At 44.6% G+C, this 25211-nt stretch overlaps 1 protein-coding gene across 6 annotated transcripts in view; it reads left to right on the forward strand.

The window, feature by feature from the left end:
* The first annotated feature begins 501 nt into the window (after positions 1-501).
* LOC147421532 (uncharacterized) overlaps positions 502-25211 on the forward strand; it is a 144810-nt gene continuing 120100 nt past the window's right edge. For all 6 annotated transcript variants that reach the window (XM_086502737.1, XM_086502739.1, XM_086502740.1 and 3 more), the window contains exon 1: positions 502-637. The gene's annotated coding sequence lies outside the window, so the exon portion shown is untranslated. The remainder of the gene's footprint in view (positions 638-25211) is intronic.

Genomic DNA, 25211 nt, shown 5'->3' on the forward strand with positions numbered 1-25211 from the left:
ATTAACTTTCATCCAAACTTTTAAAGAAGCAATTTTTGTGATTCCTATAAAAACCAAGGGAAAATTACCAAAATACCCCTCTAATTTGAGGAAATTCCCAAAATACCCCTCAAATTTCAAAAATTCCCTAAATACCCCTGGTTGTGAGAGTAAACTTCTCGAAAAATAAATTTTTTGGTAGGTCTTCACAAGAAGTGTGAGTGTCTATTGTACAAGATGCTAAAACTACAATTTGAGTTGGTTACGTAGGCTTTGGAGATGAGTTGCTTCATTATTCTTAGACATAATTGCCTTTTTTGCGATGGTAACAGGTGACAAATTACATGCTGAGCACTTAAAAACGGATCTCAATTGTCAAAAATGAATGAAGATTAGAAAATCTTGAACAATCCAACCAAAATAGGTAAAAGGGTATTTTGGGAATTTTCTCAAATTAGAGGGGTATTTTGGGAATTTTCCCAAAAACTAATGAAAAACAACGTTTTGGGGACTTACCTGACCCCTCCGTGAAGTCCTCGTGAAAACTCACAATATTCGAGCTGGAAAGCCGTCTTCTTATCATACTTATTTCGTCCTACGATCTTCGGTAGTCACCCACAGCTTACAAGCCTGCCGGTCGAAGCAGCGAACGTGCAAGGTGTGCTGCATGAGCTTACGCACTCTTTTGCTTTTTTGGGGGGAGGGGGAGGAGAGAAGAACCACTTGTTTGGCTTCAATCAGTTGGTTTGGCTGGTAAACCAGCTGTGGTAAATGTAAGAAGCAACTTGTTTGAAATGCATGCCAATGGGTGGATGAGTACATGCCTCGGATCGGATGCATCATGGGGCGTAACACTTTCTCAAGTTAGAAGCACTAAATTATCTGAGCAGATGGAGTGGTCTACTTGTATGGTTCATGCAACTGGCTATACTGACACTTTTGTTAAGTATATGGGTACTTTCTTGATGATAATCATTTTGGCCTTAAGAAGCTTGTCAGTAGATATGCTAATTTGACCTATAGTGATGGTAGGCAGCAGCAATGCGAATAGTGGTAGAAAGACTGGCTGCTGCAAACAGAGTCATGGTGCACGTGTGCCAACAATAAGGCCAGTGTTTCGTTTTAGGTTTCTTTTTTTTGTTGTTTGTTTCTGTATTGGCTTTTTCCTAGGGTGCTCTAGGTACAGCCAGGGGTTAGAGTAAGCCTGGAGTCTTATGTCGATCATATATCACTTTCTGGCTAGTAATACATTTGTCAATGTGGGTTCGAAGAGTGGGCCAAGATAAATATCTTTATAATGCTTGTGTTGTTGGAGTAATCCCTCTGTGGAGAAGCATGAGCTTTATCCGTTACTTTTTGTCTATGTGGTCTAGCCTCAGAGATTGCTAGTGGAAGATAGCCAGCCTAATAGAAGGGGGAAAAATGTTTGCCTTTATGTAGCTCTTGCCGATTTAACAAAACATCGGTATCTTCTAGGTGCAAGGAGAGAACCCAATTCTTGGTAATAAATACTTGTTATTGCATTCTCTTTTTTCTGTTAAGAGAGCGCATTTGCTACTACATTTTTACTTCTAGAGTATGTAATATCATAGTGAGAAAATTAGCCCATCTCATCTATTTTCTAGACAACTTTCGTTGAAAGAGAAAGTATTGATGCAATGTCTTAATCACGAGATCTGCTCTGAGGAGATAGTGTTGCCATACGGAGAGTGCATGCATTATTGCCATTAGCACTTTTTCATAGATCGAGGCATGGCGTTTTGCGTCTTGTAATTGCTGGCGTTTCAAAAGCTCTTAGGTGTCCTCCTTGGTTTAGAACGGAGCTAGTGCATTTGTTGGAGGCATCACATTGTAGTTCAAATGCTTTTTGTTAGTCAGAGAGAGTTAATATGTGTCCATGACTCAGAAAATGCTTTTCAAAGGCTTCCTTTTGTTGGGTCCCCCATAGGCCTGGTATTTAGATCATGAAGCCAGAACCATTGGAAATTACTACATTGAGCCCATAATCCCTTGTTCGTGGTGATGCTTACTCCTCTCTCTCTCTCTCTCTCTCTCTCTCTCTCTCTGTGGTGGAGCTTCTTGTAGTTGCTTCGAGAAAAGCTCCAATGAATCCATTAAATTTTCGCTTCTCTTTGATTGTGACTTGTGATGTGATGAGACCTTCATTGCTACGTCGAAGGGGGCATCTCGAGGGACTTTTCCCTTGCCTTCTTCACTTCTACCTCCTTCACTAACTCCATGTAACGGAAGAGCACCACGTGTTGGCCTTTTCTTGTGCCCTTTTGACCTGATGGTAGCCCTGCTGGCCTTCTGTCCTTGGCACCTCAATGTGGATCTAAGGAACTCTTTGATATACCAGCTGATCCCCTTTTACTTTCTTTCCTTGTGCCCTAGGACCTATGTGTAGCCTTGCAACAAACTTGGACACCCCAAGTCTAGATTCTGTGGCGACACAATAGAGATACACTTAAAATACTTCACAATTACTGAGTCGACACGGCCTTGCATAGTTCCGTGCCAAGAGAGATTGGCCCCAAAGATTGGCGCCGGTATTTCTTTTTATATTAATCTTTGAGCAAAGTACAACTCCCACCGGTGCTCGCTCTCAGACTCTATGTCCAGATGCAGATGCTTTGAGAAGTGAGACTCCCCTTCGGCTTATTTATTCTTACAAGATGCTAAAAGTAGAGCCCCAAAAGCAGTAAACTCAAAAGCAACTTGGTCCAAAAGCTGCCAGTAAAAGCCAGCAGCACAAAAGCTGAATTTCCGTACAATTCTGCCATGTCAGCAGTCAGCGCGTTTTACGGCCGTCCATACAGCCTGCCACGTTAGCAACGTGAATCGCAGGCGTCCGTACAACAGCCACGTCAGCACTCTTTACGCATTATTTTTTTATGCTAAATGTCCCTTTGGCCCCTCGGTAGTTGTCCATAAGTTGGAACCAACTTATTAGTTTGGCATGGTACGTCATCAGTTTGTGACATACCCCCTTCTTGAAAGAATTGTAATCACCCTCGATTACACTTGCAAAACAGATAGAGGCCATTAAACCATTTTAGCAGACATTGACTCTAAGTACCGATGCACTAGACACGACACATCTAGCACTTGGACAAAGACGACAGTCACATCACTGCACATGACATCATAGGACATCACATGACAAATCAATCACATAAAAATTCATTCCAAATCTCAGACCATGATTGTCAACAGCGTATTTAGTAACCGCATCTAGATCCATCTCGGACCGCATTGATGCCGGATTAACTAATCCTTATTGCGATCATGTCTCCAGAGATTTATGAGACCGAAATACTGCAGTCATTTCGTCTTTCAGTTCCTGCGCTCAAACAAGTCAGATGAGAGAGTACAAATCATTCATGTTCAATTTCGGTAATTCCATTTCATAAAGTCAATAAAGCAGAATACTGTCAGCACAACAATATCCTTGAAACCCAAAGGGATATCAGTGACTCTATTCAATCCAGGTAATCTGTGACAAAGGAGCGGAGTGACTCCCCTCTTGTGCAATCCCTTTGCACCAGATTCATTCCTGTCGATCCGCGATATCTCTTGGAGTAGTCGCAACTAAACCAAATTCTTCAAGGTAAAGTTCGAAGATATGAGGAGTATCTGCTAGGTCCTTCTCCATCCACTTCGCATCTAATGCTGGATAGCTCTTGAATTTAACTAAGAATTGCTGAATCACTTTACCTTTCACTTTTCTTTCCTTATATGCAAAAATCTGTTCAGGAACGAGTATCTCCTCGCTCTCTTCCACTTCGGGTTGCTCATCAGGCTCCCCATCAAGTGACACCTTACCTTTAAAAGGTTTCAAGAGAATCACATGCAACGCATTGTGAATCTTCCAAGTAACGGGCAGCTTGAGTCGAAAGGAGACATCATTTATCTTTTCTTTAATTTGGAAAGGGCCATAATACCTCATGCTAAGCTTTGGAAAAAGCCGCTCCTTTCTCTTCCGTTTCCTTAGGCGTGCCTTCTCAAAACGTAAGAGCACCCAATCGTCTTCCTTTAATTTCAAGTCGCGTCGATGTCGATCTGCTCCTTCTTATGTCGTACTTGAGACTTCCCTAAAGCCTCGCGTGTAACAAACTTGGACACTCCAAGTCAAGAATCAACCGCGACAGCACCAAATAACCACTTCAAAACAATTCACAGATCACAATAGATTTGCACTGGCCCGGCGGAGTTCCGTGCCTAGAGATATTGGCCCCAAAGACTGGCGCCCCTTTCGGTATTTCTTTTTATATTAATCAATCATCAAAGTACAAGAGAGCGGTTAGGGTTTCACTCTCAGACTCTGCGTCCAGATGCTCTGAGAAGTGAGGCCCTCACCACTAATTTAAAGGTTACAAGGGATGCCCAAAAGCAGAGCCCCAAAAGCTTTTAAAATCAAAAGCATCAGTTCTCTCTCTCTCTTAGAGAGTCTTTTCTCTTTTTTTTTTAATAAAAAAAAGCAAAAGCAAAATTCGCGTCGCTCATCATTTTCCAAAATTTTTTTTTTTTTAAAATTTTATAATAATCCGCCTCCGCGATTTCCGGAATTTAGGGTTTTTGGCAAAAATTAGGGTTTGCAGGAATTTTAGGGTTTCTGCTGTCCGCCACGTCATCACTTTGTGACATACCCCCCTCTTGAAAGCATTGTAATCGACCGCGATTACGCCTGCAAAACCGACAAAAGCCATAAACCGTCTTAGCAGACACTGACTGTTAGTACCTACGTACTAGGAACACACATCTAGCACATGTACAAAATCGACAGTCACATCACACGACATCACAGGACATCACCAGACATCACAGGACATCACCAGACATCACAGGACATCACATGACATTCAACATTCATTCGGATCTTAGACCATGATTTATCGGCAATGTAGCTAGCAATCACATCTAGGTCCAATCGGGACCTCATCGATGTCCGATTGACTAACCCCTATTGCAACCATGTCTATTCGAGATCAATCAGACCAAAATGCTGCAGTCATTTCGGCTATCAGTTCCTGCACTCACAAGAAGTCAAGAACAAATCAGTATCATAATCAGGAATTCCATTTCATAAAGTCATCCAGCAGAATACTGTCAGCTCTCAGTATCCCTGAAGCTCAAAGAGACATCAGTGACTTTAGTATCAAAATCGAGGCATCTGTTGACAAAGGAGTGGAGTAACTCCCCTCTTGTGCATCCCACTGCACCAGATCTTCGGCCAAGCTGAGTTCTGGGTTCCGTTTGGAGTAGACTATGCTAAACCAAAACATCGAGGTAAAGTTTCACAATCCGAGGAGTATCTGCTAGGTCCTCCTCCTCCATCCACTTCGCATCAAATGCAGGAAAGTTCTTGAACTTAACCAAGAACCGCCTTCGGACTTTACCTTTCTTCGTATCATTATGTGCCAAAATCTGTTCAGGAACAAGGATCTCCTCGCTTTCTTCCACTTTGGGTTGCTCATCAGGCTCCCCATCATCAGGCACATCACCCTTAACAGGGTTCAAGAGACTCACATGCAATGCATTATGAATCCTCCAAGTATCTGGCAGGTCCAATCGGAAGGAGACATCATTTATCTTGTCAGTAATCTGGAAAGGTCCGTAGTATCACATACTAAGCTTTGGAAAAAGCCTCTCCTTTCCCTTTTTTTCTTTCTTAGGCGTGCCTTCTCAAAAGTAAGAGCACCCAATCATCCTCCTTGAGTTTCCAGTCGCGACGATGGCGATCCGCTGCCTTTTTCTGTCGTTCTTGAGACTTCTGTAAAGTCTCGCGAACCTTGGCAAAAGCCGTATCCAAATCTCGCGAATATTCATCCGCTTCAAATTTCTAATCTTTCGTGCTCAGGAAGGATGGAACCTTCACAGCAGTTTCAACAATCTCTCATGGCGTCTTCCCCGTCGAAGAGTGTATCGTGTTATTGTAGGCAAATTCCACCAAAGGTAAGTTCTTTTCCCATTGAGTCTTCTGATGCGAGATACAAGACTTCAATAAATCTAAAATCACTGAATTGACAATCTCAAATTGCCCGTCAGTCTGCAAGTGGAACGATGACGAGAACTGCAACTGCGTGCCAATGTTCTCCCAAATTGCCTTCCAAAACAAACTCATAAATCTGGGGTCTCTGTCGAAGACAATCGTCTCAGACGTGCCATGTAATCGGAAAATCATCGTGATCATTCTGTATTCTCGGGAGATAAAAAAAAATGAAATCCATTTCAATATTTTCCCAGGGGCGATTGGGTGGGTATGGGTAAAGGCTGTAACAATCCCTGTGCCTTATGCCTGTCAAACTTGACCTTCTAGCATACCAAGCAACTGCGCACAAACTCTTCCACATCCTTCTTCAGTCTCCGCCAAAAGAAATCTCTCTCTACCCCTTTCATGGTGGTAGCAATGCTGCGGTGACCCGTAAAAGGTGGACAGTGGCAATCAGTCATAACCTTTTCCCTCAACGGCTGTGTAACGCACAACATAGTCTTTTTCATCAAGTAGCCTTCCCGAAGGGAGTATCCAGCTACTGTCTCCCCATCCCGTATCCGTGTGAAAATATCTGCAAAATCTGTATCTGTGGCACACTGATCGACCATATCCTCGAAGCTCCTATGATGTATCGTGGAAATAGCCAGAACCAACTGTTTCCGAGACAAAGCATCTGCCACCACATTCTTCTGACCCTGCACATGGACAATCTGGAAGTGAAACTGTGACAAGATGTTCGCCCACCGCATCTGCTTTTCCGAAAGCTGCTTCTGTGACAAGAAGTAGCGCAAACTCTGATGGTCTGTAAAGACAATGAAATCCGCTCCGAGTAGGTAATGCCGCCACTGAGTAAGAGCGTGGATAACCGCCAAAAGCTCTTTCCCATAGATCTGTGCTGTCATCTCCGGCCTAGAGAACAAACGGCTCTCGTAAGCTATGACATGGCCTTCTTGCATCAAGACCGTACCCAAACTACGACCACAAGCATCACAAAATACTTCAAATGACTTCTGCAAGTCCGGCAAAGTCAAAATAGGTCCCGTAGTCAATTTCTCTTTCAATGTCCGAAAGGCAGTCACCTCTGTGGGTCCCCACGAAAAAGGTACTCCTTTCTGTGTCTAGGTATGCAAAGGGGAAGCAACCTCTGCAAACTTTCGTATGAACCACCTGTAGTACGAACACAGTCCCAAGAAGCTTCTAGCTTCATGGACATTCCTCAAATCGGGCCAATCACGGATAGTCTCTATCTTGGCCGGGTCCATTCGCACTCCTGCTGCTAACACAATGTGTCCCAAAAAGTGTATCTCTAATAGGAAAAATTCACTTTTCTTTGCATTAATCACTAACGTGTGATCTCGTAATGCTTGAAAGACTTGAAGCAGATGATCTCTGTGTTCTGCCTCATTCTTGGAGAAAACAATGATGTCGTCAAAGAAAGTGCCAACAAATAGCCTGTACTCTCGAAAAATCCTGTCCATCATCCGGTTAAATGTCGCAGGAGCATTGGTTAAGCCAAAAGGCATCACCAAAAACTCAAATAACCCAAAAGTCGTCCGAAAAGCTGTCTTGTAGACATCTCCTGGTGCTATCCTGATCTGATGATATCCACTCTTCAAGTCAATTCTGCTAAAGCACGAGGATCCCTGTAACCTGTCGAGTATATCATCGATCCTAGGAATCGGAAATCTGTTCTTGATGGTGATTTCGTTGAGAGTGCTATAATCGATGCACATTCTCCAAGATCTGTCTTTCTTCAAAATCAACAACACTGGAGAGCAATACGGTGAAGTACTAAGCTGGACAAGACCCTTTTCCAAGAGGTCTTTCACTGAGTTCATAATCTTTTCATTCTGTACTCGGCTCACACAATAAGGTGGCCGATTCGGTGGCGTGCTTCCAGATATCAGATCAATGGTATGATCTTCAGGCCCTCTCAAAAGCAATCGGCATGAGCGTGGAGAAAAAAAATCTTGGCGTTCTTTTCTTCAGGTCAAAACATATTCAACTTTTATCCATGGTTCAGTTCTCCCAAAAGAATGAGTAAGAAAACTGAAGTTCATCAAGTACAATCTCTAAGCCCTTCATTTATCAAAGTCGCTTTCTCGGCCCGGTAGTCAACCACGGCGTAGTTCTTGTGGTACCAAGGGTTCCCGAGTAGAACGTCACTCACGTGCCCTGAACACCCCTTTCATTGCAAACGAAGTTTGCCAATGCTCGGTGTAATGGCAACATCCCATCCGGGTGCCAGTCGAACTACCTCCGCCTGTGGCGTCAGTCTGTCGGGCGCAGTTCCAAATCGAGCCGCCAATTCCAAGTGAAACGAAGTTGGCCTTGGCTCCTTCAAAAGAGCTTCCTGATCCTTCACTTTGCCCCAAAAAAAAAACGGCAAAGTTTGTACTTTCATTCATTTGATTCGGTGCAAGTCCCACGCCATGTGGTACCAGTTCTGCTTTTCTATCTGCCTTTTTTGCCACATTCCTCAGCTGCTCTCGAACTCTCAGACCTGTCGTCGTCTTTATCATTCTGTTCTTTCTGTGCCTTATCAGGGCACTTTGCGGAAATATGTCCATGTTTCCCGCATCCAAAGCACTTCCCCTCTCTGATGAAGCGAGCTCTCTCCTCAGGAGTAAGCTTGGGTCGTGCATCCTTTTTTTTCTCTGGGTTGCTCTTTTTCATTCTACTTTCATTCCCAGAAGTCTGTTTGGCTCGTTGTGTCATGGCCTCATCTGTGGGGTAGGTCAGACTGCCAGAGTGAATGGCAAAGCCCCGCTTCGCAGGACTCATCAACTCCTGAATAGAAGCTGACTTCTGTTCCAAGCAGTGATCTCGGATCTCTGTAGGTAGACCCAAGGTAAACCGCTCAATTTGTTCTCTGAACGAGATCTTCTTGAATGAAGAGGCGGGTAGAAAAGAGCTCCAGAATCTTTCACAATAAGAATTCACTGTATCGCTCTTGGTCATCTGGAGATGGTTCCAAGCAGCTCGTATATCTCGCTCAAACTCTTGAGTCAACCAAGAAGAAATAAAAAGCCTCTTGATTTTCAGCCATGTAACTGGCACAGTCTTGCTTAATAGAAGCGTGGACCACCAAGTACGAGCATTCCCCTCAGAGTAAGAGGCAGCTCTCCGAATCTTGGAGTGCTCTGAATAGCGTCCTCCCGCGAAAGCGATGTCAAACTGCTGTATAAGAGACAAAGCCTTCGAAGCATCTGAGTATCCTGAAAAGTATCAAACTTGATCGAGTGGCCACCTTCCTTAAACTCTCGGACTTTCTTGCTGTTATCTTCGAGAAAGTCATACTGGTTGGCTTTGTAAAAATTCTTCTTGTTCGCATAAAACTTTCCGTCATCGGAATCTTAGCTGTCTGTAGACGAGTCCTCAGTAGAACTGTCAGTCTCTGGGCGAGATGTAGCCTTCTTTGCCTTTTTCTTGCCCGTTCCGAAGCTTTGTGTCTTGCTTCGCTTTTTGCTTTTTTTCTGTCTTCTTCGCTCTAATCCGAGGAGCTAGAAGAACTGTCAGAAGAAGAAGAAGAAGAACTGGGTACTCCTTCAAATCGAACACGCTTCTTCCGTTTCTTTGCTTTGTCGAATGTCGACTGACGACCCAAATATCCCGGGAAGTCAGTGCCTTTCTTCTGCTTTTTGCGGTGCTTTTTGTCTTTCTTTTGCACGTCGAAAAGCTGAGCAATCCGTGCATCAACCACGTTCTCCAGTTCCTGCTCCGTATATTTCTTGGAGGTAGAAGGTTTCTTGAGAGCGGGTTTCGGGAGTGGTGTTGTGGTTCTCTGCCACTCCATCTGTACCTCTTTCAAAGAGGTCTGGTTCATATATTTTACCATCTTCGGGTCCTTGGCAAAATTGAGCATCATCTTTGTTGCATCACCAATCAATTGATGACGCTCCATCTCTCTTTGCTCCGCCTGAGTAGGCCGAGGCGGGCCATACTCTCTGCCTGAATCTTCGTTGTGATCCCAGCCCGCATCTCCAGATGCAGAGGGAGTCGACTGATCATTGCCTGAAGCCATAGGTGCCGCGGAAAAAAAATTCGGGGATCGGATTTCCCGTAGAAGAGAAATCGGCCGTGCTCTGATACCACTGTAACAAACTTGGACACTCCAAGTCAAGAATCAACCGCGACAGCACCAAATAACCACTTCAAAACAATTCACAGATCACAATAGATTTGCACTGGCCCGGCGGAGTTCCGTGCCTAGAGATATTGGCCCCAAAGACTGGCGCCCCTTTCGGTATTTCTTTTTATATTAATCAATCATCAAAGTACAAGAGAGCGGTTAGGGTTTCACTCTCAGACTCTGCGTCCAGATGCTCTGAGAAGTGAGGCCCTCACCACTAATTTAAAGGTTACAAGGGATGCCCAAAAGCAGAGCCCCAAAAGCTTTTAAAATCAAAAGCATCAGTTCTCTCTCTCTCTTAGAGAGTCTTTTCTCTTTTTTTTTTTAATAAAAAAAAGCAAAAGCAAAATTCGCGTCGCTCATCATTTTCCTTTTTTTTTTTTTTTTTTAATAAAATTTTAATAATCCGCCTCCGCGATTTTCGGAATTTAGGGTTTTTGGCAAAAATTAGGGTTTGCAGGAATTTTAGGGTTTCTGGCAGAAATTAGGGTTTCTGCTGTCCGCCACGTCATCACTTTGTGACATCGCGGACCTTGGCAAAAGCAGTGTCCAAGTCCCTCGTGTACTGGTCAGCTTCAAAAATCTTGTCATTAGTGCTAAGGAAGGGCGGAACCTTTAGAGCACCTTCAATTATCTCAAATGGCGCCTTCCTCGTCGATGAGTGAACCGTGTTATTGTAGGTAAATTCCACCAAAGGCAAATTTTTTTCCCATTCTGATCAAAGATGTAAGACTTCAATAAATCCGAAACAACTGAATTTTGCAATCTCAGATTGCCCATCTGTCTGCAGGTGGAATGATGATGAGAACTGCAACCGCGTGCCAATGTTCTCCCAAATAGCCCTTCAAAAAAAACTCATGAATCGGGGATCTCTGTGAGAGACTATTGTCTCAGGCATGCCATGTAATCGAAATATCTGTGCAATGAACAATCTTGCTAAATGGTCCGGCTTGACTGTTTGCTTCACTGGAATGAAGTGAGCTTGCTTGCTAAATCTGTCAATGACAGTCCAATGCCATCGTACCCACTTTGTGTCTTCGGGAGATCAAAGATGAAATCCATTGCAATACTTTTCCAAGGGTGGGTGGGAATGGGTAAAGGCTGTAGTAATCCTTGTGCCTTATGCCTGTCAAACTTGACCTTCTAGCATAGTAAACAACTGCGAACAAAGTCATCCACCCTCGGCCAAAAGAAATAAAGCCCCACCCCCTTCAAGGTGGTGTTGATGCTGCGGTGACCTGTAAATGGTGGACACTCTGTCAAAACCTTTTCCCTCAAAGGTTGTATAACACACAACATTGTTTTTTTCATCAAGTAGCCATCCTATATGGAATATCCTAGCACTCTCTCCCCATTCTGTATCCGAGTAAAAACATCGGTAAAATCCGGATCGGTGGCGTACTGGTCAACCATGTCCTCGAAGCTTCTGTGATGTATTGGGGAAATAGCCAAAACGAGGCGCTTTCGAGACAATGCATTTGCCACTTAGTTTTTCTGTCCCTGAACATGGACAATCTGGAAGTGAAACTGTGACAAGATAGCCCACCGCATCTGCTTTTCCGAAAGCTGCTTCTATGACAAGAAGTAGCGTTGACTCTAATGATCAGTAAAGAACGTGAAATCGGCTTTGAGTAGATAATGTCGCCACTGTGTAAGAGCATGGATCATTGCCAATAGCTCTTTGTCATGCCTGGAGCAGAGACAACCGACGTGCACAAAGGAGCGCCTACGGTAGCCCCTCGTCTGGAACCCCATGGTTAGCACTCAGAGAGGCCACTTGGTTGGTAGTCGGCCTCATATTTCCTGGGGTCCCATGGCAACAGGTCCAACGCGCTCTCTAGGTGACTGGCTAGAGTTCACAGGTCAGAAGACTTTGCACATCAAAATATGATGACATGGCACCTGTACGAACATTCCACAATTCGCGGCAGATTTAAATCCGAAATTTTAGGAAAGTGTTTTTTTGGGGTCAGCTTTCATATTTGATGCTTTTAGGCTTTGGGCCTTTAAATATGAGCCTTGGGAGCCCTCTCTGGCACTCTTAAACGCGTAGATTGCAGAGGAGGTGCTCCTCGGCTGTTGTACTTTGCGAATCAGCAATATTAAAGAAATACCGAAAGGGGCGCCAACATTTGGGGCCAGTGCTCTCTTGGGGTGGAACTTCGCCACTCCCCGTCTCGTGTCGTGCATCTTTTTTTCAGCTTAATTGTTATTTGAAGTGCTTAAAGTTGTTCAATCTGTTCTTTTCTATTGGCACGTGGTGCCTGTCCTGTGACAGTGGTATCAAAGCATCAGGCGTGTGCTTTTGTGAAAGCATACCGGTTCTACAAAAGAGCAGACAGAGCAAACCAAAGACTACTGGAATTTTATTTGAAGTATCATCGGGTCCCGACCCCGGACTTATTAGGGACAGCCACCCTTACTTCATTGCGCATCGGGCGCGCTTGCTCATGTCTTACAAGGCATAAGCCAAAAACATCACTTGCAAGAGAAGGATCCAAGATTTGTTTCGAGTCACTGTTTTTCTCAATAGCAGTGCCATGTAGATGTTGATGTTTATAGCTACCAAGCCGCACACTTCAAGGACTTGGCAAGCTTTCAAGAAAATTTTTGCGCGAAGTTGTATGGTCTCTGACATCTTCCTTCAAAGTGCAACTTCTGGTAGAGTGGGGTATCCTGAAATGCTTGCCATGGAAACACTAGCAAATTATAACTTGAAATTCCTAGACATCTCTCAGCAGGTGTCTCTTGTTGATAACCTCGGAGGTCCAGTGTGGCTGCTACGTCTTAGGACTACCATCACCGCCACAGGAACACTGTCTATCCAAGAGCTTATGGACCATGGTGCAGTCACCTACGACCTTATGAAAGGAACCTAACCCTAATTTTTTTGGTGCAGGTTTTAGGATGGAAAGTCAGTCGACTTTTGGAGCTCGGCTGATGTCGAGATTGCTTTTTAAGTTTGAGTTCCGTTTGAGAACTTGTTTGGTGATCCTGGTTGGAATTTGCTTGAAATGCATGGTATCTGTTTTGAACCTGTCTTGGTGCTTATTTGAATTGTTTGACTCTAGTTTTAATATTGGTTTCAATGATCGATGATTTTACTCGCGGGTGGAGTAGTGAGAAATGATGTTTGAAAATGCTTGTTCATACTCATGGCCCCAACCCTTGTGGTTATTTGTGGGGGGGAGGGGGGGGGGGGGTATTGAATGATTGAAAAGTGTTGTTTTTACTTATGGCAAGGACCAGGATGGCTATTTACCGGGGGAGTATTGTTGTTGTTACTCATGGCCTTGACCCTTGTGGTTATTTATGGGGGGAGTATTATTGTTGTTACTTATCGCCCGGACCCTTGTGGTTATTTACGGGGGGGAGTGTCACAAAGTGATGACGTGGCGGACAGCAGAAACCCTAAAATTCCTGCAAACCCTAATTTTTACCAGAAACCCTAAATTTCGGAAATCGCGGAGGCGGATTATTAAAAAAAAAAAGTTTTTTTTTTTTTTTTGGGAAAATGATGAGCGATGCGAATTTTGCTTTTGCTTTTTTTTATAAAAAAAAGAGAAAAGACTCTCTAAGAGAGAGAGAGAGAACTGATGCTTTTGATTTTAAAAGCTTTTGGGGCTCTGCTTTTGGGCATCCCTTGTAACCTTTAAATTAGTGGTGAGGGCCTCACTTCTCAGAGCATCTGGACGCAAAGTCTGAGAGTGAAACCCTAACCGCTCTCTTGTACTTTGATGATTGATTAATATAAAAAGAAATACGGAAAGGGGCGCCAGTCTTTGGGGCCAATATCTCTAGGTACGGAACTCCGCCGGGCCAGTGCAAATCTAATGTGATCTGTGAATTGTTTTGAAGTGGTTGTTTGGTGCTGTCGCGGTTGATTCTTGACTTGGAGTGTCCAAGTCTGTTATGGTGGTATCAGAGCACAACCGATTTCTCTTCTACGGGAAATCCGATCCCCGAATTTTTTTTTCCGCGGCACCTATGGCTTCAGGCAATGATCAGTCGACTCCCTCTGCATCTGGAGATGCAGGCTGGGATCACAACGAAGATTCAGGCAGAGAGTATGGCCCGCCTTGGCCTACTTAGGCGGAGCGGCGAGAGATGGCAAAATATATGAACCAGACCTCTTTGGAAGAGGTACAAATGGAGTGGCAGAGAACCACAACACCACTCCCGAAACCCGCTCTCAAGAAACCTTTTGCCTCCAAGAAAATATACGGAGCAGGAACTGGAGAACGTGGTTGATGCACGGATTGCTCAGCTTTTTGACACGCAAAAGAAAGCCAAAAAGCACGGCAAAAAGCAGAAGAAAGGCACTGACTTCCCGGGATATTTGGGTCGTCGGTCGACATTTGACAAGGCAAAGAAATTGAAGAAGCGCGTCAAGTTTGAAGACCTATCCAGTTCTTCTTCTTCTTCTTCTGACAGTTCTTCTAGCTCCTCGGATTAGAGCGAAGAAGACAGAAAAAGCAAAAAGCGAAGCAAGACACAAAGCTTCGGAAAGGGCAAGAAAAAGGCAAAGAAGGCTACATCTGGCCCAGAGACTGACAGTTCTACTGAGGACTCGTCTACAGACAGCTCAGATTCCGATGACGGAAAGTTTTATGCGAACAAGAAGAATTTTTTACAAGGCCAACCAATATGACTTTCTCGAAGATAAAAGCAAGAAAGTCCGAGAGTTTAAGGAAGGTGGCCACTCGATCAAGTTTGATACTTTTCAGGATACTCAGATGCTTCGAAGGCTTTGTCTTTTATACAGCAGTTTGACATCGCTTTCGCGGGAGGACGCTATTCAGAGCACTCCAAGATTCGGAGAGCTGCCTCTTACTTTAAGGGGAATGCTCGTACTTGGTGGTCCACGCTTCTATTAAGCAAGACTGTGCCAGTTACATGGCTGAAATTCAAGAGGCTTTTTATTTCTTCTTGGTTGACTCAAGAGTTTGAGCGAGATATACGAGCTGCTTGGAACCATCTCTGGATGACCAAGAGCGATACAGTGAATTCTTATTGTGAAGGATTCTTGAGCTCTTTTCTACCCGCCTCTTCATTCAAGAAGATCTCGTTCAGAGAACAGATTGAGCGGTTTACCTTGGGTCTACCTACAGAGATCCGAAATCACTGCTTGGAACAGAAGTCAGCTTCTGTTCAGGAGTTGATGAGTCATGCGAAGCGGGGCTTTGCCATTCACTCTGGCAGTCTGACCTACCCCACAGATGAGGCCATGACACAACGAGTCGAACAGACTTCTGGGAATGAAAGTAGAATGAAAAAGAGCAACCCAGAGAAAAAAAAAGGAAAGCTTACTCCTGAGGAGAGAGCTCGCTTCATCAAAGAGGGGAAGTGCTTTGCATGCGGGGAACATGGACATATTTCCGCAAAGTGCCCTGATAAGGCACAAAAAGAACAGAATGATAAAGACGATGACAGGTCTGAGAGTTTGAGAGCAGCTGAGGAATGTGGCAGAAAAGGTAGATAGAAAAGCAGAACTGGTACCACATGGCGTGGGACCTGCACCGAATCTAATGAATGAAAGTACAAACTTTGCCGCTTTCGGGGCAAAGTGAAGGATGAGGAAGCTCTTTTGAAGGAGCCAAGGCCAACTTCTTTTCACTTGGAATTGGTGGCTCGATTTGGAACTACGCCCGACAGACTGACGCCACAGGCGGAGGTAGTTCGACTGGCACCCGCATGGGATGTTGCCATTACACCGAGCATTGGCAAACTTCGTTTGCAATGACAGGGGTGTTCAGGGCACGCGAGTGACGTTCTACTCGGGATCCCTTGGTACCACAAGAACTACGCCGTGGTTGACTACCGGGCCGAGAAAGCGACTTTGATAAATGAAGGGCTTAGAGATTGTACTTGATGAACTTCAGTTTTCTTACTCATTCTTTTGGGAGAACTTAACGATGGATAAAGGTTGAATATGTTTTGACCTGAAGAAAAGAACGCCAAGATTTTTTTTTCTCCACGCTCATGCCGATTGCTTTTGAGAGGGTCTGAAGATCATACCATTGATCTGATATCTGGAAGCACGCCACCGAAATCGGCCACCTTATCGTGTGAGCCGAGTACAGAATGAAAAGATTATGAACTCAGTGAAAGACCTCTTGGAAAAGGGTCTTGTCCAGCCTAGTACTTCACTGTATTGCTCTCCAGTGTTGTTGGTTTTGAAGAAAGACGGATCTTGGAGAATGTGCATCGATTATAGCACTCTCAACGAAATCACCATCAAGAACAGATTTCCGATTCCTAGGATCGATGATATACTCGACAGGTTACAGGGATCCTCGTGCTTTAGCAGGATTGACTTGAAGAGTGGATATCATCAGATCAGGATAGCGCCAAGAGATGTCTACAAGACAGCTTTTCGGACGACTTTTGGGTTATTTGAGTTTTTGGTGATGCCTTTTGGCTTAACCAATGCTCCTGCGACATTTAACCGGATGATGGACAAGATTTTTCGAGAGTACAGGCTATTTGTTGGCACTTTCTTTGACGACATCATTGTTTTCTCCAAGAATGAGGCAGAACACAGAGATCATCTGCTTCAAGTCTTTCAGGCATTACGAGATCACACGTTAGTGATTAATGCAAAGAAAAGTGAATTTTTCCTATTAGAGATACACTTTTTGGGACACATTGTGTTAGCAGCAGGAGTACGAATGGACCCGGCCAAGATAGAGACTATCCGTGATTGGCCCGATTTGAGGAATGTCCATGAAGTTAGAAGCTTCTTGGGACTGTGTTCGTACTATAGGCGGTTCATACGAAAGTTTGCAGAGGTTGCTTCCCCTTTGCATACCTTGACACAGAAAGGAGTACCTTTTTCGTGGGGACCCACAGAGGTGACTACCTTTCGGACAGTGAAAGAGAAATTGACTACGAGACCTATTTTGACTTTGCCGGAATTGCAGAAGTCATTTGAAGTATATTGTGATGCTTGTGGTCGTAGTCTGGGTGCAGTCTTGCTGCAAGAAGGCCATGTCATAGCTTACGAGAGCCGTTTGTTCTCTAGGCTGGAGATGACAGCACAGATTTATGAGAAAGAGCTTTTGGCGGTTATCCATGCTCTTACTCAGTGGCGGCATTACCTACTCGAAGCGGATTTTACTGTCTTTACAGACCATCAGAGTTTGCGCTACTTCTTGTCACAGAAGCAGCTTTCGGAAAAGCAGATGTGGTGGGCAAACATCTTGTCACAGTTCCACTTCAAGATTGTCCATGTGCAGGGACAAAAGAATGTGGTGGCAGATGCTTTGTCTCGGAAACCGTTGGTTCTGGCTATTTCCGCGATACATCATAGGAGCTTCGAGGATATGGTCGATCAGTGTGCCACAGATACAGATTTTGTAGATATTTTCACACGGATACGGGATGGGGAGACAGTAGTTGGATACTCCCTTCGGGAAGGCTACTTGATGAAAAAGACTATGTTGTGCGTTACACAGCCGTTGAGGCAAAAGGTTATGACTGATTGCCACTGTCCACCTTTTACGGGTCACCGCGGCATTGCTACCACCATGAAAGGGGTAGAGAGAGATTTCTTTTGGCGGAGACTGAAGAAGGATGTGGAAGAGTTTGTGCGCAGTTGTTTGGTATGCTAGAAGGTCAAGTTTGACAGGCATAAGGCACAGGGATTGTTACAGCCTTTACCCATACCCACCCGCCCCTCGGAAAATATTGAAATGGATTTCATTTTTTTTAATCTCCCGAGAATATAGAATGATCACGATGATTTTCCGATTACATGGCACGCCTGAGACGATTGTCTCCGACAGAGACCCCAGATTTATGAGTTTGTTTTGGAAGGCAATTTGGGAGAACATTGGCACGCGGTTGCAGTTCTCGTCATCGTTCCACTTGCAGACTGACGGGCAATTTGAGATTGCCAATTCAGTGATTTTAGATTTATTGAAGTCTTGTATCTCGCATCAGAAGACTCAATGGGAAAAGAACTTACCTTTGGTGGAATTGGCCTACAATAACACGATACACTCTTCGACAGGGAAGACGCCATGTGAGATTGTTGAAACTGCTGCGAAGGTTCCATCCTTCCTGAGCACGAAAGATTAGAAATTTGAAGCGGATGAATATTCGCGAGATGTGGATACGGCTTTTGCCAAGGTTTGCGAGACTTTGCAGGAGTCTCAAGAAAGAAAGAAAAAGGCAGCGGATCGCCATCGTCGCGACTGGAAACTGAAGGAGGATGATTGGGTGCTCTTACTTTTGAGAAGGCACGCCTAAGAAAGAAAAAGGGAAAGGAGAGGCTTTTTCCAAAGCTTAGTATGTGATACTACGGACCTTTCCAGATTACAGAAAAGATGAATGATATCTCCTTCCGATTGAAACTGCCAGATACTTGGAGGATTCACAATGCATTGCATGTGAGTCTCTTGAAACCTGTTAAGGGTGATGTGCCTGATGATGGGGAGCTTGATGAGCAACCCAAAGTGGAAGAAAACGAGGAGATCCTTGTTCCTGAACAGATTTTGGCACATAATGATACGAAGAAAGGTAAAGTCCGAAGGCGGTTCTTGGTTAAGTTCAAGAACTTGCCTGCATTTGATGCGAAGTGGATGGAGGAGGAGGACCTAGGAGATACTCCTCGGATTGTGAAACTTTACCTCGATGTTTTGGTTTAGCATAGTCTACTCCAAACAGAACCCAGAATTCAGGTTGGCCGGAGATCTGGTGCAGTGGGATGCACAAGAGGGGAGTCACTCCACTCCTTTGTCAACAGATGCCTCGATTTTGATACTAAAGTCACTGATGTCTCTTTGAGCTTCAGGGATACTGAGAGCTGACAGTATTCTGCTGGATGACTTTATGAAATGGAATTCCTGATTATGATACTGATTTGTTCTTGACTTCTTGTGAGTGCAGGAACTGATAGCCGAAATGACTGCTGCATTTTGGTCTGATTGATCTCGAATGGACATGGTTGCAATAGGGGTTAGTCAATCGGACATCGATGAGGTCCCGATTGGACCTAGATGTGATTGCTAGCTACATTGCCGATAAATCATGGTCTAAGATCCGAATGAATGTTGAATGTCATGTGATGTCCTGTGATGTCGTGTGATGTGACTGTCGATTTTGTACATGTGCTAGATGTGTGTTCCTAGTACGTAGGTACTAACAGTCAGTGTCTGCTAAGACGGTTTATGGCTTTTGTCGGTTTTGCAGGCGTAATCGCGGTCGATTACAATGCTTTCAAGAGGGGGGTATGTCACAAAGTGATGACGTGGCGGACAACAGAAACCCTAATTTCTGCCAAAAACCCTAAAATTCCTGCAAACCCTAATTTTTGCCAAAAACCCTAAATTCCGGAAATCGCGGAGGCGGATTATTATTATTATTATTTTTTTTTGGAAAATGATGAGCGACACGAATTTTGCTTTTGCTTTTTTTTTATAAAAAAAAGAGAAAAGACTCTAAGAGAGAGAGAGAACTGATGCTTTTGATTTTAAAAGCTTTTGGGGCTCTGCTTTTGGGCATCCCTTGTAACCTTTAAATTAGTGGTGAGGGCCTCACTTCTCAGAGCATCTGGACGCAGAGTCTGAGAGTGAAACCCTAACCGCTCTCTTGTACTTTGATGATTGATTAATATAAAAAGAAATACCGAAAGGGGCGCCAGTCTTTGGGGCCAATATCTCTAGGCACGGAACTCCGCCGGGCCAGTGCAAATCTATTGTGATCTGTGAATTGTTTTGAAGTGGTTATTTGGTGCTGTCGCGGTTGATTCTTGACTTGGAGTGTCCAAGTCTGTTACAGGGAGTATTAAGAAGTCTGAGCAGTGGTTACTCTTAGTACCTCCAAACTACGCAGACTGTGGTCTGGGGGGCGTTTGGTTGTAACAAGCCTCTATATCTCATGGCTCGGACCTTTTTAGGTTATTTGCAGGAGGAGTGATGAGGGAGTCGTTGAACAGCTCATGGCCCGAAATTGGATGGTTATTTGCTGGGGGAGTGTTTGTCGGTGGCTTTATGTTTATATGTCTTGTAACATGCATATGTGAGCATTTGTGTTGCATTGTGATGTGCCAACCACCGAATATTCCTAATTGGATGGAATTGCTTGGGTAAGTAATTTTAGTGCATCAAGACACCCGTGGAAGATCAGTGCGGTCTAGGTGTGATGGCTAATTTTACTACGCCGGAATATCGAGAGTTCCGATCTGGACGAAAGGAGAAGCCAACTCCTTAACAAAAAAAAAAGCAAATTGATTGTCCCTCGGAAATTTTTGAGCTAACTTGAGTTGTTTTGTAGATATGTTGTAATCGCGGATGATTACTTTCTTTCAAGAAGGGGGGATGTCACAAACTACTGACGTGTCAAGCCACTGAAAAACAGAGCAAACCTTCAGATCCCGACCAAGGGGCCAAAACTCTAAGAAGAAGCAAAAAAAGAAGAAGAAGAAGAAGAAGTTTTACAGACTTACAAAGTCTTGACGAGTGACCTATTTTTAAAGAAGAGTTTCTACCAACTTACGGGACCCTGTCTGATGGGGTCCAAGTGACATAAAGGCATTAAAAATAAAGTAGAATGCACTCATAAGACTTTGCACATCAAAATATGATGACGTGGCACCTGTATCGACGTTCTGCAATTCGTGGCGGATTTTTAGGAAAATCCCGAAATTTTAAGAAAGTGTTTTTGTTGGGGTCAGCTTTTCTTGGGGGACCCTCTCTAGCACTCTTGAGCGCGCAGATTGCAGAGGAGGTGCTCCCCGACTGTTGTACTTTGCGAATCAGCAATAATAAAGAAATACCGAAAGGGGCGCCAACATTTGGGGCCAATGCTCTCTTGGGGTGGAACTTCGCCACTCCCCGTCTTGGTCGTGCATTAATTTTTCAACTCAGTTGTTATTTGAAGTGCTTAGAGTTATTCAGTCTGTTCTTTTCTATTTGCACGTGGTGCCCGTCTTATGACACTTGCATATCCCACTGATCAACTCTTGACAGCAAGGACCGGACAAAATTCGAACAACGGTAACCAAAGAAGAGAAAAGCTTCAGAAGAAGAGAGATTCAAGTCCTCGATTGTCAGTAGAAGAGTGAGCTGAGTATTTTAAGGAGGGGAAGTGTTTTGGATGTGGAGAACACGGACATGTGTTGACCCGAAGCCCGCGAAAGGCATCCAGAGGACAACCAGAAGACAAGCCTGAGAGTTCCAGAGCAGCTGAAGAGTGTGTCAAAAGGAAAGACGAAAGCAGGATTGATACCAGACTTTGTGGGGATCAACCTTGATCAGATGGACGAAAGTACTGAACTTTGTAGAGCATGAGGCAAAGTGCGGGATCAGGAAGTCCTTATTTTCTTCGATGGAGGAGAAAAGGCCAACTTCATTTCAACCAAATTGGCGGCTCGAAATTACGCTCAAGGAATTAGGATCACCGGTCGAGTTAGTTCTAGCGGCACCCGGACGGGATGTTGCCATCACACCTGTCATTGGCAAACTATGGTTGCATTTTCAGGGATATTTAGGGCATGAGGACTTTTACATCATGCCTTTGAAAGGGTGTGACGTCCTCCTAGGAATCCCTTGGCTCCACACGAACAACGCCGTGGTCGATTATAGGGCAAGGAAAGCCATCTTGAAGAATGAGAAGGGCAAAGAGATTGTACTTGATGTAAAGGGCGAGTCCGTCCCACATGTATCGGCTTCAGCCGTTACCAAATTAATGAAATCCAGTTTTTGTTTACTCGATCTTCTTGAAAGAATTGAATGATAATCAAAGGTCAAATATGTCAGACCTCGAAAAGGAACAACAAGATTTTCTGCAATCTCAGGCTGAGTGTTTCTCCGAAGGCTTACCTTACCAGGCGAGTTACCTCCTTCACGTCACACAATTGACTTGATTCCCGGTAGTACACCACTGAACCGGCCACCTTATCGAGTTAGCCGAGCCCAAAATGAAGAAATAATGAACCAGGTAAAAGAACTTCTTGAGAAGGGTCTCATCGAGCGTAGTACTTTACCATTTTGTTCACCTGTTGTAAGGTGCAGCGGAAGGGAATGTCGACTTTGCTCAAGATGAGTGCTCTGAACTGAGCTCAAGGGTTCCTTTTACTTATGGAAGGGAGAGCCTTCCGTTCCTTTAGTGAGAGAGAATGTAATGATCACAAACGAAGTGAATGCAACTGTGGAGAGAGAGAGAGAGAGAGAGAGAGAGAGAGAGAGAGAGAGAGAGAGAGAGAAGAATACGACACCAGATGGTTCTCAAACCCTCCTCCAAGGGCCCCCCTCTCTATGGCAGGAGAGGTCTATGCTATTGATTGCACAAATCTGGTACAATGGTCTAGATGCAATGGACTTGCCGACGATGTCGACGACAAGGATGACGAGGACGGGCTGAAATCTGAAAACGCTAGGGCTGAACTGTTGAACTCTGCAAAACGCTGACTTTCTGCTGATCTCTGACACTGTCGGCGAGGACGGCGATGGCGACGACACGACGACAATGCGCTGAAAACGTTGATGCTGAAATCTGCGGACAGCAGGCTGAATCTGAAAACGCTGGCTGATCGGACGGTACGGTGAGGTTTTGCTGCGGGTAGGTGAGATCTGCGAGGCTAATGGCTGAATCTACGGTTTCTAAGTGCTGAAAACTGAAAATGCTGATTTGTTGGGGCTGGTCTGATGCCGGAATCTGCAAACGCTAGGCTGAATCTCCAAATTGAAAACGCCAGGCTGATCTGTAGCAAAAACGCTAGGGAATCTGCTTTGTTGGCTGGGAACGCTAGGCCTCTTGCCGGTCTTGCTGAGAGGGTGCACTGCAAGTTGCTGTCTAGCGTTTTTGCTCCATCGCCAGCCTCCACTTTGCCTTGGCGTTTTTCAGCAGATAAGCCTCAGTTTCAGCCCCAAAATGCAGCCCATCTCAGTGTTTTCCTCAGCTACCACCTGCGTTTTTCAGCCCTCGAAGAGCAGCAGATTCAGCCCCAGAAAGACCTCAGTTTTCAGCCTTGAAGATCCTCAGTTTTCAGCCCTAAACCTGCAGATTTTCAGCGACAAAGACCCACAGAAACAACTCCCCAAATCAGCGTTTTTGGACTAGTCGCAAATTTCAGCCCATTCGTTTTTGGACAGCAGTAGAAAGATTGCAAATTTCAGCCCTTAGGTCGACTTCATCATCACCGTCGTCATCGTCGATGTAGCCTAAACCTGCAGATTTTCAGCGACAAACACCCACATAAACAACTCCCCAAATCAGCGTTTTTGGACTAGTCGTAGATTTCAGCCCATTCGTTTTTGGACAGCAGTAGAAAGATTGCAGATTTCAGCCCTTAGGTCGACTTCGTCATCACAGTCGTAATCGTCGACGTAGCCTAGACTTGCATCAGTCTCATGCATTCCATTTGTACCAGATTGTGCAATCAATAGTAGACCACTCTCGCCGACGAGAGTGGGGCCTTCGGAGGAGGGTTTTACAATGTTTCTAGTGTCGTATCTCTCTTCTCTCTCTATCTCTCAGTCTCATACACTTGCACGCACAGTGTCCATTCACTTTGTTTGTGATCATAGCATTCTCTCATTAAGAACGGAAGGCTCTACCTTCCATAAGAACAAAAGGAACCTTGAGCACAGTTCGGAGCACTCATCTTGAGCAAAGCGCAAACATTCATTCCGCTGCATCTTACATTGGTATCAGAGCTTTGGCAGTGTTCTGTATCACTCAAGGAAAGAACCACAAGAATCACAAGTTTTTTTTGGCTTGTTGCGGTCGCACGAATCCAAGTTCGCTTGGGCGTGTCCATTCCTAATCGTGTTTTTGAAGAGTGACAGGAATCCCAAGAAAGAAGGGCTTGTCCAGTCTCCCCTTTGTGTCTCTTTTCACTCATTGAGAGCGGACCGTGAACTTAGCGGCCGGCCAATCGACGGTGGGAAAAAGCAACCTTGGTGTGAGCGCAAGGCCGCCAAGGGGTGCACCCACGGGAAGGAGTAGAACTCGGGTGAAGAGAAGATTCTTCTCAAACGCGGTTTGCAAGCGAAAGAAAACCCTCAAGAACCTCAAGACCTCAAGACCCTCAAGAACCCCAAGACCCAAGACGCGCAAGAACCCAAGTTCCTCGTGAACTTAAGAACCCAAGACCACAAGAACCCAAGACTTCAGTGGATGGTCATCACTCAAAGCGGAATGGCTACTTCGCTTGAAGGTGATGAGCATGAGAGAGACGAAGAAGAATTTTCCACACCAGGAGGTTTTTCTGACCCTCTCCCTTCCCCATCTACGTCAAGGATTGCACTAATTCCTATGGAGGAGCTGGACCAGATGTTTATGGAAAGGAAGTTAGAACGCGAAGCAAGAAATGCAGCAAGAATGGCAGAAATGAAAAGTAGACACGCAGAAGAAAAAGCAGAAAGAGAAGCAGAAAGAAAGGCAAGACAAGAACAACGCGACCGACACATGCAAGAGCTCTTGCGACTCTTTTCTCAAGTGCCGGCACAGATGCAAGAGATTAGGAGACCGAGACTCTCTTTGTCTCTTCTTCTCCCAAGCATGACACATAGGATTTGCATGATTATGAGAAGCATGATGAGTTGATTGAAAATGATGAGCATGATGATTTGGATGCCAATGATTTGCATGATGATTTGAATGGTAATGATGAGCATGATGATTTGGATGACACTTACAAGCATGATGATTTGCATGAAGATGATGTGATTGTTCACAAGGATGATGGTTTAGTTGATGTTTTTTCTAGCGAAGCTAACCTCATTGTAGATTCGATCAACCACGAAGAACCGATCTTGGCTCTCAAGTCGAGGTCCAAAGAACCCCCTCAAAAAGAAAGCACTCAGAAAGAACGCCCTCATGAGGAACCGATCTTGGCTCTCGAGCCTAGGTCCAAGGGACCCTCACAGGAAGTACTATGTGTTCGCATGATTAGTCAGCACGCATTGTTCGAGTGTTTTATTCGTGATCGTTCCTGTATTTTAGTCAGCGTACTTATGTGATCCCTTTTCCTAGGCATGACATATTGTATGTTGAGCATGTTTCTCTCATGGATGAGCACGAATGTATGCGGATTTTTCATGAAAAGTTGAAAAGTATGTATGTAAGGAAGTCACATTCCATGTCTCTTCCTTGGCA

Source organism: Adiantum capillus-veneris, chromosome 27, assembly GCF_014529385.1.
Source record: "Adiantum capillus-veneris isolate H3 chromosome 27, ASM1452938v2, whole genome shotgun sequence".
In the NCBI taxonomy this organism is placed as follows: Eukaryota; Viridiplantae; Streptophyta; class Polypodiopsida; order Polypodiales; family Pteridaceae; genus Adiantum; species Adiantum capillus-veneris.